At 42.1% G+C, this 15291-nt stretch overlaps 1 non-coding gene across 1 annotated transcript; it reads right to left on the bottom strand.

Moving 5' to 3' along the window:
* Window positions 1-11457: 11457 nt before the first annotated feature.
* Window positions 11458-11564, bottom strand: LOC141616645 (small nucleolar RNA R71). The gene has a single exon (XR_012530977.1). It is a non-coding gene; the product is annotated as a small nucleolar RNA R71 (small nucleolar RNA).
* Between the last annotated feature and the right edge of the window lie 3727 nt (window positions 11565-15291).

Genomic DNA, 15291 nt, shown 5'->3' with positions numbered 1-15291 from the left:
ACAGTAAAAGACGGACTCAAATTAATTAGAACAAATTAAAGACTAATTACAAGACTAATTATGAATTAATTATAAACTAAGTTTATTAAAAAAAATTAATTAGGTGAACTACTAATGATGGTGACGATAAATAGATGAAAAATATACAAAAGTGAATTCCAGAGACTTGATATGGATGAATCGAATCTCTAAAACCCGGATTTGATTTAATGACGAAAACCCACAAATATTAATTACTTGGGATTTATGTCGGGAATTAAAACTGTAAATTATTTATGAATTATATATTAAAATTATCATACGGATGAAATAAGAAATAAACAAGAAGAAGATGAAGCAAAATAGACGAATTGACAGAAAACGAAGGAAGAAGAAGGAAAGAAGGAACTGCGGCAGCCTCAGAAAGAGGCGCAACAGATGCTGCGGCCCTTCGAAGAGGCGCAGCAGTTGCTGCGTTCCTTCTCAACATCAATCTCCCGTTAATCCGTAAAAAGGTTTGAATAAAAGGTTTTATAAATCAGATTTAAACATGCTTTTGACGTAAATCTTACAATAATTAGTATAAAAATAAAATACAATAATAAAAGATGGGATTTACACCCTCAGACTTACATGTTTGACGAAACGAGATTAACTAAGTTAACGATTAGTGATTGCTCGACTCGAATGTATGACAAAAGTGACCTCGTAGGAGGAATTTAAACTAGATTGATTAAGTTGATTGAGTGGAGTTGGTCAAATTGGTCGGTCATGCAAAACGAGGCTAGTACTCAGAAAGATTCGAGCTTACGTGGTTGAAAGTTCAAGCACGTAGACGCCAATAAGCAAAGAGCACGGTCTTAGAATGCAAAGGGAGAAGAGAAGGGCGGACACTCGCGTGAGAAATATGAGGAACGAAGGTCCCTATTTATACTAATCACACGGAGGAATTAGAGTTTCGGTTAAACTTTGGAAGTAAATCTCGAAAAGATCCTAAAATACACAGAAAGGAGCTGGGGAAGAGGCGCAGCAACCACTGCGGCTCTTGGAAGAGGCGCAGCAGGTGCTGCGTCCTTTCCCCAAGGGTTTCCTCCGCGGAAGAAAGATTTTCCGCGTTTCTATTATGGAATTGCAGTTGATCTCAATTTCCTTAATATTTAAAATATAATTTCGGAAAATACTTTGCCAAAAAGATTAAAAGATTGAAATATGGAATAGAAATATCCGGAACATTCCAGAATATTCCGACTCGGCATTTTAAACGGTTATTTGAAAATGAAGACGGTTTTTGACCCGGACTCCAAAAGAACTCTAATTATTGTCAAAATGACCTTAACGGCGCGTAGATGACGACCAAGGGGTAGACACAATTATTTGAGCTATCACTTGACGATAAACTTACGAATTATAATAAATCGTTCCGTGTACCAAACATGCGGCCCAATCATCATCGGGTGGTTTGCGGGAGGTGCAGAAATGAGGTATCTACAGAGACCTTACTTTGACTGAGGCTTGGACAAGGCGAAAGTCAAAGTATAGCCACCAGGTCAATTGAAGATTACAACGTGACGACTATGGCGACGCGAGGCGGCTCAAGGGGTCTGAGCCAAGGACCTGTCGTCGGGAACATTTTAAAGTCTGTCGACTATCGGGGAGGGTCGTTTAAAATCCATTAGACTACGTAAGGAGGCTTGCCAGCCATAAGAAGAGACCATACCTGAGACTTCTGGGACTGAAGGCACTTCAGCAAAACTCTTGACGTCTGAAGGCAGGAAGGATCACAGGTACTATGAAGGTTACTGAAAATGTTGAGAACAGCAGGACGTCGGTAGAAACTGCTGAAGGAAATCTGCTCGCGTTGGTATTCAAACGAACTTCGGCGAAAAATTTGAGGTTTAGGTTGAACTCCATATCTCGAGAGGAACAATCGGTTGTCATGAACTCTCGCTGGGGGAACATAATTGAGGTGTGTCAAAACACCTGTCAGAGAATATTCGCTCGTTGTGGCAAGCGAAGTCTTGATAAAGTACTGCGACAGTTTGCATTCTGCTCGAAAATACAGGTCCGGACGAAGAATAAACATCAAACGGACTAAATATACGATATATGGTGTTGAGGAAGAGGCGCACAAAAGATGGGCCCACAAATAACGAACTTGTAACGAACATTTGAAAATTGAATTGGAGGGAAGCTGAGGAAGAGGCGCAGCAAGAGCTGCGACTCTTGGAAGAGGCGCAGCACCTGCTGCGTCCTTTCCTGGGTTTGTCTCTGTCCGAGTAAAAACTCGACAGAACCGTGTTTTATTTTATAATAACAAAACATAATTTCTTCAAAACTCTCTCAAATTCAAACCATTTTTCGTCAAAATTTGATCAAAAGCTTGCATTTGCCATGACTAATCGAGGCACGTGTCTTATTTTTGCACTAAACTTCCGTATTTGCGTAATTTGGATCGATAAAATTTAGGGTTTTCGACCCAAATTGTCGAAAATTTGGGGCTTTTCTCCCAAATGATCTTGCCTTGTAAAATTGACTTTAAAAATGGATAATTGGTAGTATAAGGGACATAACCATGTGTTCATTTCGAATTTTCATCGAGTATTGAGTGAAATTGTGACGGTTTCACAGCTGAGTCGTAAATTGCTTCGAAAATAGCTTTAGGATTGCCCATTTGTGACGAAACTTGATATTTGGAATCCTTGAGTGATGGGTAAAATTCCTACCATCTTGAATTTTTGATTTGTGACGGCTTTTTGAGGACAATTTTCTAGGGCATAATCGTCGTTATAACAAAATGCTGTCGAAATTTCGACTCAAACCCATGACTAGGCTTGAACTTAGACTTCACTTGACCCATATTACCACATGAGCGGTCGGGTTTTGGGAGAAATAGCCAAAAATGGCGAGAAAAGAGCGATTTCGGAGTTTTGAAAGCTTGAAAATCCCTTGACTAAGGCTCGCCGTCACTTGACGCGGCCTAATTCACTTTAATTTTATAGGTGATGAGGCTTCTACGTCAGGGAGAGCTCCCATGGACGTGGATACTGGTTTTGACCCTTCTCTTTCGTTCGAGGAGGCATTGGAGGAGGCTTTTGCTGCAGTGGCGGCCGAGGAGGTCGCCGAGGAGGAGGTTGTTGAGGAGGAGGCCCCGATGCGGGCCAACGTCGGACGAGGTGGTTGTCAGCTGAGAGGAGCACCCGAGTGGGATGAGAAATAGGATAGCCGACATCTAATCTGGGTAGCGGAGAGTCACCTGTCCTATAGGACGATAAAGAGCTTGGTAAATCTCGAATAATCATTCTATCTCCATCTTTCTTTTACTCATTCAGTTGTCATTCCTTTTCTCTTCCATTCGAGCTAAAGATAGCTTTGCGTTGAATCAAAATAGGAGTCCGGGAATATGAGATCCTTCTCCGGCTACATGATGATGATGGAGGCTTACGGGAGACTGTCGGCGGAGGAGCAGACTATCATCGAGCTGGGAGCTTTTGGGGCCTTGGTACGATCGTGGAGGCAGAGCAAGGGGAGGAAGATTCGCGCTAACCTTTTCCTGATTCGAGCCTTTCTTGATCGGTTTTGGGACACGACCTCGGCTTTTCACATGCCTTTCGGCGAGGTTGGGGTCACGTTGGAGGACTACGACATGAGTTCTGGTTTACCGTGTGGGACAAAGGCTGTGGTGTGGCCGTCGACGACCATGAGGGTGGACTCGGCTGAGGCCAGGAGTCTGATCGGTTAGAACCTAGCGGCGAAAGCTGATGCGGTTCCCGAGTTGGTGTCAAGCTCCTACGTCAGGGATTACTTTGCTGGGAAGATCCCAACGATGGTGGTGATCGCTGGGAGGGAGGAGGCTCCACCTCCTTGCACTGCGGAGCAGAGAGCTCGTCTGTGGTTCTGGTGGTTCTTGTCTTCACTCTACCTTGGAGACAAGGGGGAGAGGCTGTTGACGAAGCTTCTTCCTTTTCTTTCTGACTTGAGTGACCTGGGTCGTTGAGACTGGGTCACTCCTGGCTTTGCGGTCCTCACCCGCTATATGAGGGCCATGGTTCATCCGGAGCTGGTGGAGAAGAGGACTTCTCCTGCTACTCTTGGCCCTGGACTGCTGCTGGAGGTATGAACCTTCATTCCGTATTATGAAAGATCATTTCTCTTCCTTGTCGAATCGCGAAAGATTGCCATTGATTATCTTGTTTTGCAGGCGTGGGCGTACTCCTACTTTCCGGGCTTCGCGCCCAAGAGGACGGAGCTGGGAGCGAGAGCTTATCCCATTGTGAGGGATTGGGTGATGTGTCGTAGGAAGAGCCAGCGCTCTTCTTATGATGTCTGTCGACGAGACGTGAACACCCTGCAGCTGGGTGGCCTGAGTATCTTTTAATCACCTCCCTTTACTTTTTACTCATTACTTCTGTTAGGAACGATCATAAGAATGAACTCTTGGTTGCTTTGTTTTAGTGGGTATCCAGGCCTTGGGTGGACTACGCTGGCATCCCTCCTTTTGTGGCTGAGGTCCTTCGACCTAAGAGCTCGAGTCGGTTGTTGGTGAGGACGTCGATGGGTTCCGTGTGGTACTTGGGCAAGCATTTGACTCGCCAGTGCTCTTGAGATATCTTCACGGTCCCCATCGATCCTCCTCGGACGATGTTTAGGGAACCTTCCGATGCTGAGAGGGAGGCTGACCTGGCAGACGTCAGTGACGACGCTCTTCTTCTTCTTGACGAGGACTACTCTGCGTTCACTCACCGAAGGTTCGCGTACTGGCCGGTCGTGGTAAGTACTTCACTTTTCCTTCCGAGTTGATTTGAAAATATGATGAATGATCATCGATTAAAGAAACCATTTGGGTTTTGCAGGAGGTTGAGGCGGCTGGCGTCGAGCCCCCAGCGTACCCCGAGACCCTCAAGTACACTGACGCGGCGGGGATGACGACGATCTCCGAGCTTCGCGACTTTGGCGAGGTGGTGACAGATGCTGGCCTGGACGAGTGGCAGCATTTGATTCGGAGGATAAGTTCCCCAACTCAAATAGCTTCTGTATAAGAATACATTTGTCTGTTTTTGTCCATTTGTTGAGAATTTTGTTTATTGAAATACAGGTGGCGCCATCTCGGTTTGTGGCTTTGTGGAGGGTAGCCAACAGGCTACGGGCCACTGCCGTCGAGGCACTTGCTGGTGGTCGAGGACGTCAAGTATGAACCTTTCGTTTACTCCATTTTTGAATTTTGTAACTTTTTCATTTGAAATGATTGACATGAACCATTCTTTTGTCATTTGCAGAGGGAGCGGGACCTGGAGTGGGAGCTAGCGCAATCCCAGGAGGAGACGGCTCTCTTGTTGAGGGAGTTGGAGGTCCGCGACGCCGAGATTGCTGCTCTCGAGGCGAGAGTTGCTGAGCTAGGTGGCGAGCAGCAGTAGTTTGTTCTTGTTTTTTGTTGCTTCTGTTTGGCTGTACCGCATACATTTTGTACATTAGGATTTTCATTTTGGACTTTTTGGACTTTGTTTTGGGCACGAGCCCCCAGTTTGATGTACATATGACCTTTTTTTTATTGTATATACGACGCATGAGTGCCTTTGCTGCTGGGTTGTCTTGTTTGTACCTGCAGGTTAGCTTTGAACAGGTTTGGTAGATGACGGTTTACGCCGTCATGTTGCCGAAATTTACATAGAAATGCACATAAAACACATTTTTGTACACACGACCTTAATTAGCGCAAAAGAAAAGACCTGAAAATGCAAAAAATTTGCCGAAAAAATGACCGGGCGGTAGGGAGGGCTACCCCCTAAAAAACGAAAAAAAGAAACGTATAAGTTTGAAATGAAATGTAAAACGGGAGTGAAATGATTCCCCCAAAAAGAAAAATAAATAGAAATGGGTAAGTTTGAAATAAAATATGAAATGGGTGAAATGATTCCCCCAAAAAGAAAAAATAAAAAGAAATGTGTAAGTGTGCTTGTTTGACGAAAATTCCGATTTTGCCTCGAAAAGCGTGCCCATAAGATTAGGAAACTCGAAATATGGTAATTTGACGGAATTACCAAAAATAATAACCTATACGAATAAGAAATTATGTTTAAGTAATTAGGAAAGATGCAACGCGAGAAATCATTGAAATTCTCTCTGAGGAAGAGGCGCAGCATGAGCTGCGACCCTTCGAAGAGGCGCAGAAAGTGTTGCGCCATTTCCCCAGTGCGTCTGTTCTGACAGATTTTAGGAAACAGCTTTTAGGAAAATATAGACGTCGATGGAGTTTTTATTCACACAATTCTTCCGTCTTTCTTCCGTCTATTACATAAAAACTCTCCAATTACATAGAAAATTCATACATCATAGATGCTTTGGAAATCCGTCTCAAAGAATGGACAAACGATTTTACAAATGTGGAGAAACATGATATGGGTGCTTTCAACTTGGGGTCAATCTTGAGCTTGAAATCGGTGAAGGTTGTAAAACCATTCTTGGATGCTTGTCTCGAATATTGGGACCCTAATTTCCACGTGTTTGCCTTCCCTGGAGGTGATATCTGTCCTTTTCCCGAAGAAATTGCTGCAATTGGCGGATGGGACCCAGAACATATGCCTGCTATACATTCAAGCTCCCAAGGGTACAAAAACAAGTTTAGAGACTTGCTTGGACTGACTAAAGCTGAGGTTGACCGTCTTGTGACCTCAAAAGGAGTCTGAATGCTTGATTTCATTGATCGATTTATAAACAGAGCTGACCCTTCTATCTTTTATGTGGCGAGGCGTAGGGCATTCGGATTTTGCCTATTGCATGGTTATGTCCTCCAAGGACATGTTGATGAGAAGATGAGAGGTGACCCTCGTTATTTGAGCTTGATTGAGCAAATGAAGCTACGCAGGAGCCCAGCTTGCCTGTGTTTAGGAGAGATCCTATTTGGATTGGATAACAAGAAAGCCAACCGAGACCTCCCTTATTTAGGAGGTCCCATAATTTTGCAGGTAAAAAATACAACCTTTTATTATTATTTTTTTCTTTTTTTTTTTTATTTTTTCTTTTTCTTTTTATTTTTTCTTTTCTTTTTCTTTTTTTTGGATATTAATTCCTGCTTTGGTAGGTTTGGCTCGTGAAGCGTTTGTGGTTGATCGAGCCCCTAGTTAACGTTCCTGCGTACCATGCTCGCTCGATTGCAATGATGAGGACCAGGCTTTATATGGTGGTCTTCACCCGGGTTTGCAACTATTGGGAGAACAAGTTGAAGAATAAGGATGGTCCCCTGATAAGATAGATTGTACCATGGTGGCATCTCAAGTCAGTTACTGGAGTATCGTCTCTGGATCCAACCCGATCGGTGCGCATTCCTGGCTTGGAATTCATTATATGCATTTTCCCGGAGAGACTGATGAGGCAGGTTGGCTTAAAATAGAGGATTCCTAAGCTCGATACTGTTCCTCAGACTGCAGTGACACTTACCGCCGAGAGTCATAGAGAGTGGGCTCTCAAATGGGCTCAAAGAAACATGTGGTTCCTAAACTCTTCGGTTAGCTCATTGTAGGTATCAGATTCCTACTTGCAGTGGAGGAAAGCAAGTACTCCTGAGGAGCGTGAGAAGCTAAAGAAGCGCGAGCCTGTTGATTACAAGATTCGTGATGTAGCGAAGGAGAAAGAGAAGTATTTGACCGAGGGAGAGGAAGAAGCGAGATTCCGAGTTGTTCATCCGTCGAAGAAACCGAAGACTTCTCTTGTCGTCGAAATGGTGGTTGATCGAAATGGCAAGGCAAGACCGCGAGAGAGACCGTTGGTGATTAGGTCTGAGATAGTGCAGGAGCGCCCGGCTCGTGGTCGAGATAAGAAGTATGACAAAAATGACAAAGGCAAGGGGAAGATGGAAGAATAGCCTAAGTCATAGTATTATTTATTTATTATTATTATTATTTGTAATAATATGGTGGGGTTTTTAGAATCCTAGTCTATTTATTTTATATTATGTGGCGTACTATTATTATTTATGAAAGGAAATGAATAAAAGATTAATTAGTTATGAAACCGTTGTGATTTTCTTTTATTATTCTTGTCGAATTCCAAATGCATATGCAAATGTCCTTCTATTTACACTTAAAATAATGGGTTGTATCCTGTGAAGGATTGCCTACGTATTCATTTTAAAATGAAATCAAACCCTTGCGGGTAGTTCAAGTAAATGTAAAAGAATAATTGTTCTAAGCAAGAGCTTGTAATGAACTAGAAAATGAGCATGAGCTTTACTTACTCTAAAGCAGAATTCAATTTATTTTATGACATGAGGATGACGAATTGTTAAAATGCAAGAGCAACAATGACATAAGCTTTATTTCAGCGGGTCAGAGGCTGTTTTTTTTATTTCGTGCCACACGAGCGACACGTAGTGTCATGCGAGGCGCGTTTTTGTCCTTATTCTAGGCATAATATCGTTTCAGTTGGTCGAGGTTAGTTGGATTGGCAAACTCATTCCCATCTAGGTATGTGATTCTAACCGCACCCCCCGGGAGTATTGACTTGACGAAGAATGGTCTGGCCCAGTTGGGTTTAAACTTTCCTCGTGGGTCGACAGGTAAAAGAGCTCTAACCGATTTGAAGACTAAGTCTCCTTCTTTTATATTTCTAGGCTTAACCCTTTTGTTGAAGGCTCGTTTGATACGCGCCTGATATGTTTGCACATTGTGTAATGCACGCAACCTTCATTCATCCAAGAGGATGAGTTCTACATATCTATCTCTTTTCCAATCAGCTTCAGGAATTTGACTTTCGAGTAGAATACACAAGGATGGGATCTCCAGCTCAACTGGTTGTAAAGCTTCTATGCCGTAAGTCAAATAGAATGGCGTGGCCCCAGTGGGCGTCCTAACGGATGTGCGATATCCCCATAAGGCAAATGGTATCTTACTCGGCCAACCTCGATAATTGTCAATCATTTTCTTGAGGATTGTAACGACGTTCTTATTGGCTGCCTCTACTGCACCATGGCGAGGAATGGTGGTGTTTCATCTTGTACTTGGCTAGCAATTGTTTGGTCTCAGCTTGGAAATGTGATCCATTGTCACTGATGATCTCATGTGGTGATGTGACCATAATTAGCGCATATTTAGTCCCCGAATTAGCCTTGTTCCCATGCTTTTTAGTGCATATTTGGGTCATTTATTGTCTTTAGTTCTTTGTTTTGCATATTCTTTGAGATTTTGATCCCTTGGTAGGAAAGGAGTAGGAATCTTGCATTTTCATGGCAAAATGAGACTAAATTGATTGAATTCAATGACCAAGCATCAAGGAGAGACAAGATTAGAAGGCCTTTGTACATATTATAGTAGTTGGGCAATGACGAGAAAGGATCCTTGCATCCCCGAGGAAATCCCCAAGGATTTTATGAAGAAAAGAGATGAAAAGAAGAAGAAACAAAGCTGAGCAGCAATCCGTGCGGATTGCCCTGAATCCGCCCGTCCTCCACAGCACAATCCATGCGTCTTCTGCCAAAGACGCCCGGGCAGCAAGCCCAGAAGACGCCCGTGCCCAGCCTCACAAATCCGGCCGTCCCGTGCCTAGGACGCACGGATTCCAAGACAGTGAGATTTCGTTCCTTCAAGCTTCAAAGAAAGAAGCCCTTCCTTCGAAAAATACGGCGTCTCCCTGCTCAATTCTAAAAAGTGTAATTACTAGTTTAGCCCTTAGTTAACCCTAATGCATCCACCTAATTTCCACTATAAATACCCCCTTAGTCTAATTAGAAGAGCATGTTCTTCTTATCAATTCTTAGAGTAGTTAATATCAATCAAATCTCTCTTTAGTTTTGTAATCAACAATTAATCAAGTTTTAATACAAGTTTTATTTCCTTAATCTCTCTTTTGTTCATCCTTTATTTTGGGTAATTGAAGATTATTTGGGTTATTATTGGGAGATTGACAACCTCTCAATCAAGCATCAAGTACTTCTTTTATTCTTGCTTTATTATTGGAATCATTAGTAGGTATAATCCTCTTAATCCCTTTTTAATTATTGTTAATTACTTTCATTTATTCATCATGTTTTACTTTGTTGGTATGATTGACAACCTTGCTAGCATGATCAACATGATAATGAGTGAGTAGTCACCTAGCTAGGGTTAATGGGTAATTAGGGGAAACCAACATAGGGAATGATTCATGCTTAAATTAATATGCTTTCATTGTTTATTTGCATGCTTGTTTTGATCTCAACTCATGCACATGTTATGTTTGATGAAATGCGAGCCTATGAATCCTTGCATTTTTTACCCATCACCTATCTTTTCAATGAGACTTGTAAGACATAAACCAACTCGAGTCTCATTAGACCATGCATGTTGTTGAGTAGGGAAGACTAAGTCGACTTGTAGGTGTTGTACAATCTAATCGATTCGGCTTCGGGACCCAAACTTTCCTAGGATTGTAAGATATAACCCAACTCAATCCATCACAACAATAATTGCTTGCTTATAATTTGAGAACATGTTTGTATGATCAATTCCCATGATTCCCCTATGACCCCATGACACCCTAGTGCTTTTTATCAATTGTTTACAACCCTTTCAATTCATCTTGCTTATTTACTTTTATTGCTATTTAGTTTAGTGACCTTCTACATCAACCCAAATTGTGACACTCCTAATACACCACTAGTTTCAATAGAAATCTCATCTCAATTCCCGTCCCTTGGGATCCGACCTTTACTTGCCTCTTTACTAATTGTAGAGTTGTTTGTTAAGTTATAAATTGTGTTTGATTGGATGTGTGACGACCAACTCTTGTCCATATCAAAATGGCGCCGTTGTCGGGGACGGTGTTAGCTTGATTTAGATTTTCTTATATTGTTATTAGTTGTGTCTTTCCTTGCCTTGAGGAAGTAAAACTCCTCAAGGTTTGTTCTAATTGTTTTCGAGTTGTTTGATATTTTGCATGTCTAGAAGGTCACAAGGTGATTTGTTACCTTTTGATCGTGAAATTGAAAGAACTTTGACAACCAATAGAAGACTTGCTAGGAGAAATTTGAGAGGTATTGGTGAGGTTGTAGATATTCAACCAAATATTGAGTTCATCAACCCTTTTGCAAGAGAAGGTGAGGAGAACCCAACACAAAATACCACACAAAATCAACCCACAATGCCTAAGTTTTCATCACATTCCGTACCCACCGAGGAGAACCTACCCAATGGTACTCCCACACCACAACATCTAACCGGAAATTTCATTGCCAAATCCGCCTTTATCCAATTAGTCGAAAGGAGCCAATTTGGGGGGATGCCTAGTGAAGACCCTCATTCTCATATGGAAACCTTTTGTGACTATTGTGATGCGATTTCTCAAACCGGTGTAACTCAAGACCAAATTCGATGGGTCTTATTTCCTTTTTCTCTAATTGGCACCGTGAAACAATGGTTGAAGGGCCTTGATAAGGCCACTCTCGGAATTGATTCTTGGAAGAAATTGACTCTAGCTTTCTACAAAAAATTCTACCCACCGGAAAAGACTAACATGCTAAGAGCTCAAATTATGGGTTTTAAGCAAAGGGATGAAGAATCTTTGTATGAAGCTTGAGAGCGGTTCAAGGGAATTTGTCGCTCATGTCCTCATCATGGACTTAGCGAGTGGTTCTTGGTACAACAATTTTGGAACGGTCTATATGAAGATTCAAGGAACATTCTCAACATGGGATCAAATGGAATGTTCACCGAAGTTGATGAAAATCAAACGTGGAACAAAATTGAGGAAATGGCGGTCCATAACTCACAATATAGTAGACCTCGCAAGGCTACTAGAGGAGGAAAGCATGAATTGGACTCCGTTACTCAATTGGGTGCTCAACTTAGTGCTCACATTGACACAATCAATTTGAAGTTTGAAAAAGCTATGGCTAGACTTGAAGAAGCCTCAAAATCACCAAAGCATCATGTTAATGCCATGACGGCATCTTCATCAATCCCAAGTGGGATATGTGAGAATTGTGGAACTTTGGGACATGACCAAAGTGAATGTAGGGGAACAAATGAACAAGTAAATGCTTTCCAAGCATACAAGAGTGGTACCCCTTATTCCAACTATTACAATGAAAACACTAAATTCCATCCAAATCTCTCATACAAAAGCCAAAATGTTCAAAACCTTCAAACAACATACACCCCACCTCCCATGAGAAACCATAATCAAAGACCCTTTTACAACCAAAACCAAGGTTACCAAAATCAAAATCCATACAATCACCAAAATGACCAAGGTTTTGATGTTCAAAAAGCGATCCTCCAAATGCAAAAGAATCAACAAGAATTTTTCACTCAAATGCAAAAAGATAGTCAAGCAAAGGAAACCACCATCAACAACATCCTAGCTCACACCAAGATGTTGGAAACCCAATTGACTCAACTAGCATCTTCAAGCTCACAAAGACAAAAGGGGCAATTACCACCTCAAAGTAATCCCCCAAGACATGAAACGGTTAGTGCCATTCACTTGAGAAGTGGTACCAGGTATGAAGCACCGAAGAAGCAAGTTGAGGACAAAGTTGTGGAAGCTAGTGATAAGGAAGAAATTCTGCAAAACTCCAAGGATGGAGAACCATCAAAAGAAGAGATTTCAAAGAAAAATGAAGACAAGGTCAAGGAGAAGGAGCCCATTGTGATTAGACTTCCTTTTCCAAGTCGTCAAGCCAAGCCCAAATTTTATGACCAACTTGGAAAGTTTATGGAAATTGTGAAGAATTTGGAAGTCTCGATTCCTTTCACGGAATTAATCAATCGCGTGCCGGCCTATGCGAAATACATGAAAGACATCCTCACAAAGAAGAAGTCGATCCGGAAACTTGAGACTATCGCCTTCACTAAGGCGAGTAGTGCAATACTTCAAGGGAGTTCACCTCCAAAACTAAAGGATCCGGGAAGCTTCTCAATACCGTGTACCATTGGCGACACCACGATCAACAAAGCCTTATGTGATCTAGGGGCTAGTGTGAGTGTTATGCCGTACTCGGTAAGTAAAAGGTTGGGGATGGGAGAGCTTAAATGCACCAATATCACACTCCAAATGGCCGATAGATCGACGAAGACACCATTAGGGATATGGGAAGATGTTCCCGTACGAATTGGGAAGTTTTTCATCTCGTTGGACTTTGTCATTGTTGATATGGAGGAAGACTCCAACATTCCAATCATCCTAGGAAGACCTTTCTTACACACTGTGGGTGCGGTGATTGATGTAAAACATGGTGAGCTCACTCTAGAAGTGGGAGACGAAAGCATAACTTTTAATCTTGACAAGACTATGAGAGCTCCACGTTTGCATGAACCGTGTTTCATGATTGATCATTATAGCCGGAAGGATGATAGGAAGAAGTCGGAACTCCAATGAAAGAAGAAAATTGAAGATGCTCCATTCAAAGAGCAAGTGAATTGCAACAAAGAGAGCTTGCAAAGCTCATCAAAGTCAAGCAAAGAAGAAAAGGATGGCCTCATTGGCCAAGACAAGAAATTGGGAGAGTTATCTCCATCAAATCAAGAGATTTTTAATGATCAACTTAATAAAGTTTGTGGTCTTTGGGACGACAAATTCGAAGGGATTTTTAATCCCTACATTGGTAATGCCATCGATCAAGACCGACAACAAGGGCAAAGGTCTATTGAAGAACTTTATCACGATAATGAACAAGCTTTTGATTACTTTTTCAAGGTGTTGAGCAACATCAACAACACCTTGGACATGCCCCCTTGACATCTCATCAAGAATGAGAGTTTGGTGGAGTCCTTCCTAAACCACCATTTGTAAATATTTCTAACTCCCTAACTCGCATTTCAATTCTTGTATTGCATTTTTGTTATTTTTGGATTTTTATACCTTGATCAAGATAATTGTCATGTTTGAGAGAAGTGAGGGAGGGACTAACGATTTCAATTGATGTGTAGTGCTTTAGCTTAGTGTAGGGATAGCAATTGCCTAGGCTATCCATGCCTTAGTAGTGCCCCCACAATGAAGAACACGAGATTTTGAAGAATGGAAAAATGACAAGGGATATGCAATGTACACGGATGGAACTGAATCCGGGTAAAAAGGGGTAGAATCCGAGCGGATTCAAGAGAATCCGCCCGTCTTCAGACAATCCGGGCATATTGGGTAGAAGACGCCCGTCCTTCATGAGCTGAATTTTTGAAATTTCTGACTGTCAACGAATCCGGGCGTCCTGCATTCAAATTCGCCCGTCTTAAAAAATCCGCCCGTCCAAAAAGAAAGACGCCCGCCTTTTTGGCTGAGGAAAACAAGAAAAATCCCTGTAAAGGAATCCGCCCGTCTTCTGTAAAAGACGCCCGTCCCGTGTTTGCAAATCCGAGCGTCTTCACTGAAAGTCGCCCGTCTTTAGGCGAGTTTTTCCCAACCCAGAACAGGCCAAATCCGAGCGTCCCGAGCAAAAACCGCCCGTCTTGCCCCTGCATTTCAAATTTTTCGGGTTTTATAAACCCCCTCACACATTCATTTCTTCATTCCTTCATTCATAACACTACTCATAAACCCCAAAACCCTCATCCTCTCCATTACAAAAACAAGATTCCTCAACAACATTCACCAAAATCAAATCAAAACATCCCTTTAACAACAAATCAATCACTCCTTTTTCAATAAAAATCAAAACCAAGCACAAAATCTTCAACCTTTGAGTCGATTTTTGAATTCATAAAGGCAAAGCCTTTCACCTTTAAATCGATTTGGGTGCACTAGAAATTGAAGATTTTTCACTCTTTTCTTGGTTTAATCATCAATGGCAAGGACTAAGGGAGCAACAAAAGCAACAAAGGCAAAGGCACCAAAGGCAAAGACACTTTCATCAAGGCAAAAGAGTCTTCAAGCAAAGAAAGCATTGGCTATGGTGGTAGCAAACCCAAACTTAGAAGTGCAACAACAACAACCTCCCATGGGAGCAACAACATCTACTACTCCGGAAATCGATCAACTTTCGAACTATCCGGAGGTAATTTTCATTTCTAAATCCCATAGGGACACTTTTGCCAAGTTTGCTAGAAAATCATTTCTATCCACCAAGTTTATTTGTGAAGATAACTTAGATAAGTTGGGTGTCCTTGAGCAAACTACAGCCTTCTTTAAAGCCATGGGGTTGTACCCCTCCCTTACCTTAGAATTTTTGAGTTCTTTGAAAGTCAACAAGGTTGAGACTATGGAGACCATCGAGTTCCGTCTAGCTAATGTTAGTAGGCGCATCTCCTTTGAGGAAATGGGTAAAGCTTTGGGTCTTAGTGATTCACCGAGTTATTTTAAGAATGTTGGCAAGTATGACCCCGACCCTCTTTGGGATCCGATTTCCGGAAGGAA

This window comes from Silene latifolia, chromosome 11, assembly GCF_048544455.1.
Source record: "Silene latifolia isolate original U9 population chromosome 11, ASM4854445v1, whole genome shotgun sequence".
NCBI classification, from domain to species: domain Eukaryota; kingdom Viridiplantae; phylum Streptophyta; class Magnoliopsida; order Caryophyllales; family Caryophyllaceae; genus Silene; species Silene latifolia.
The sequence above is the reverse complement of the archived record's forward strand: the minus strand, read 5'-3'. Positions and strand labels throughout refer to the sequence as shown.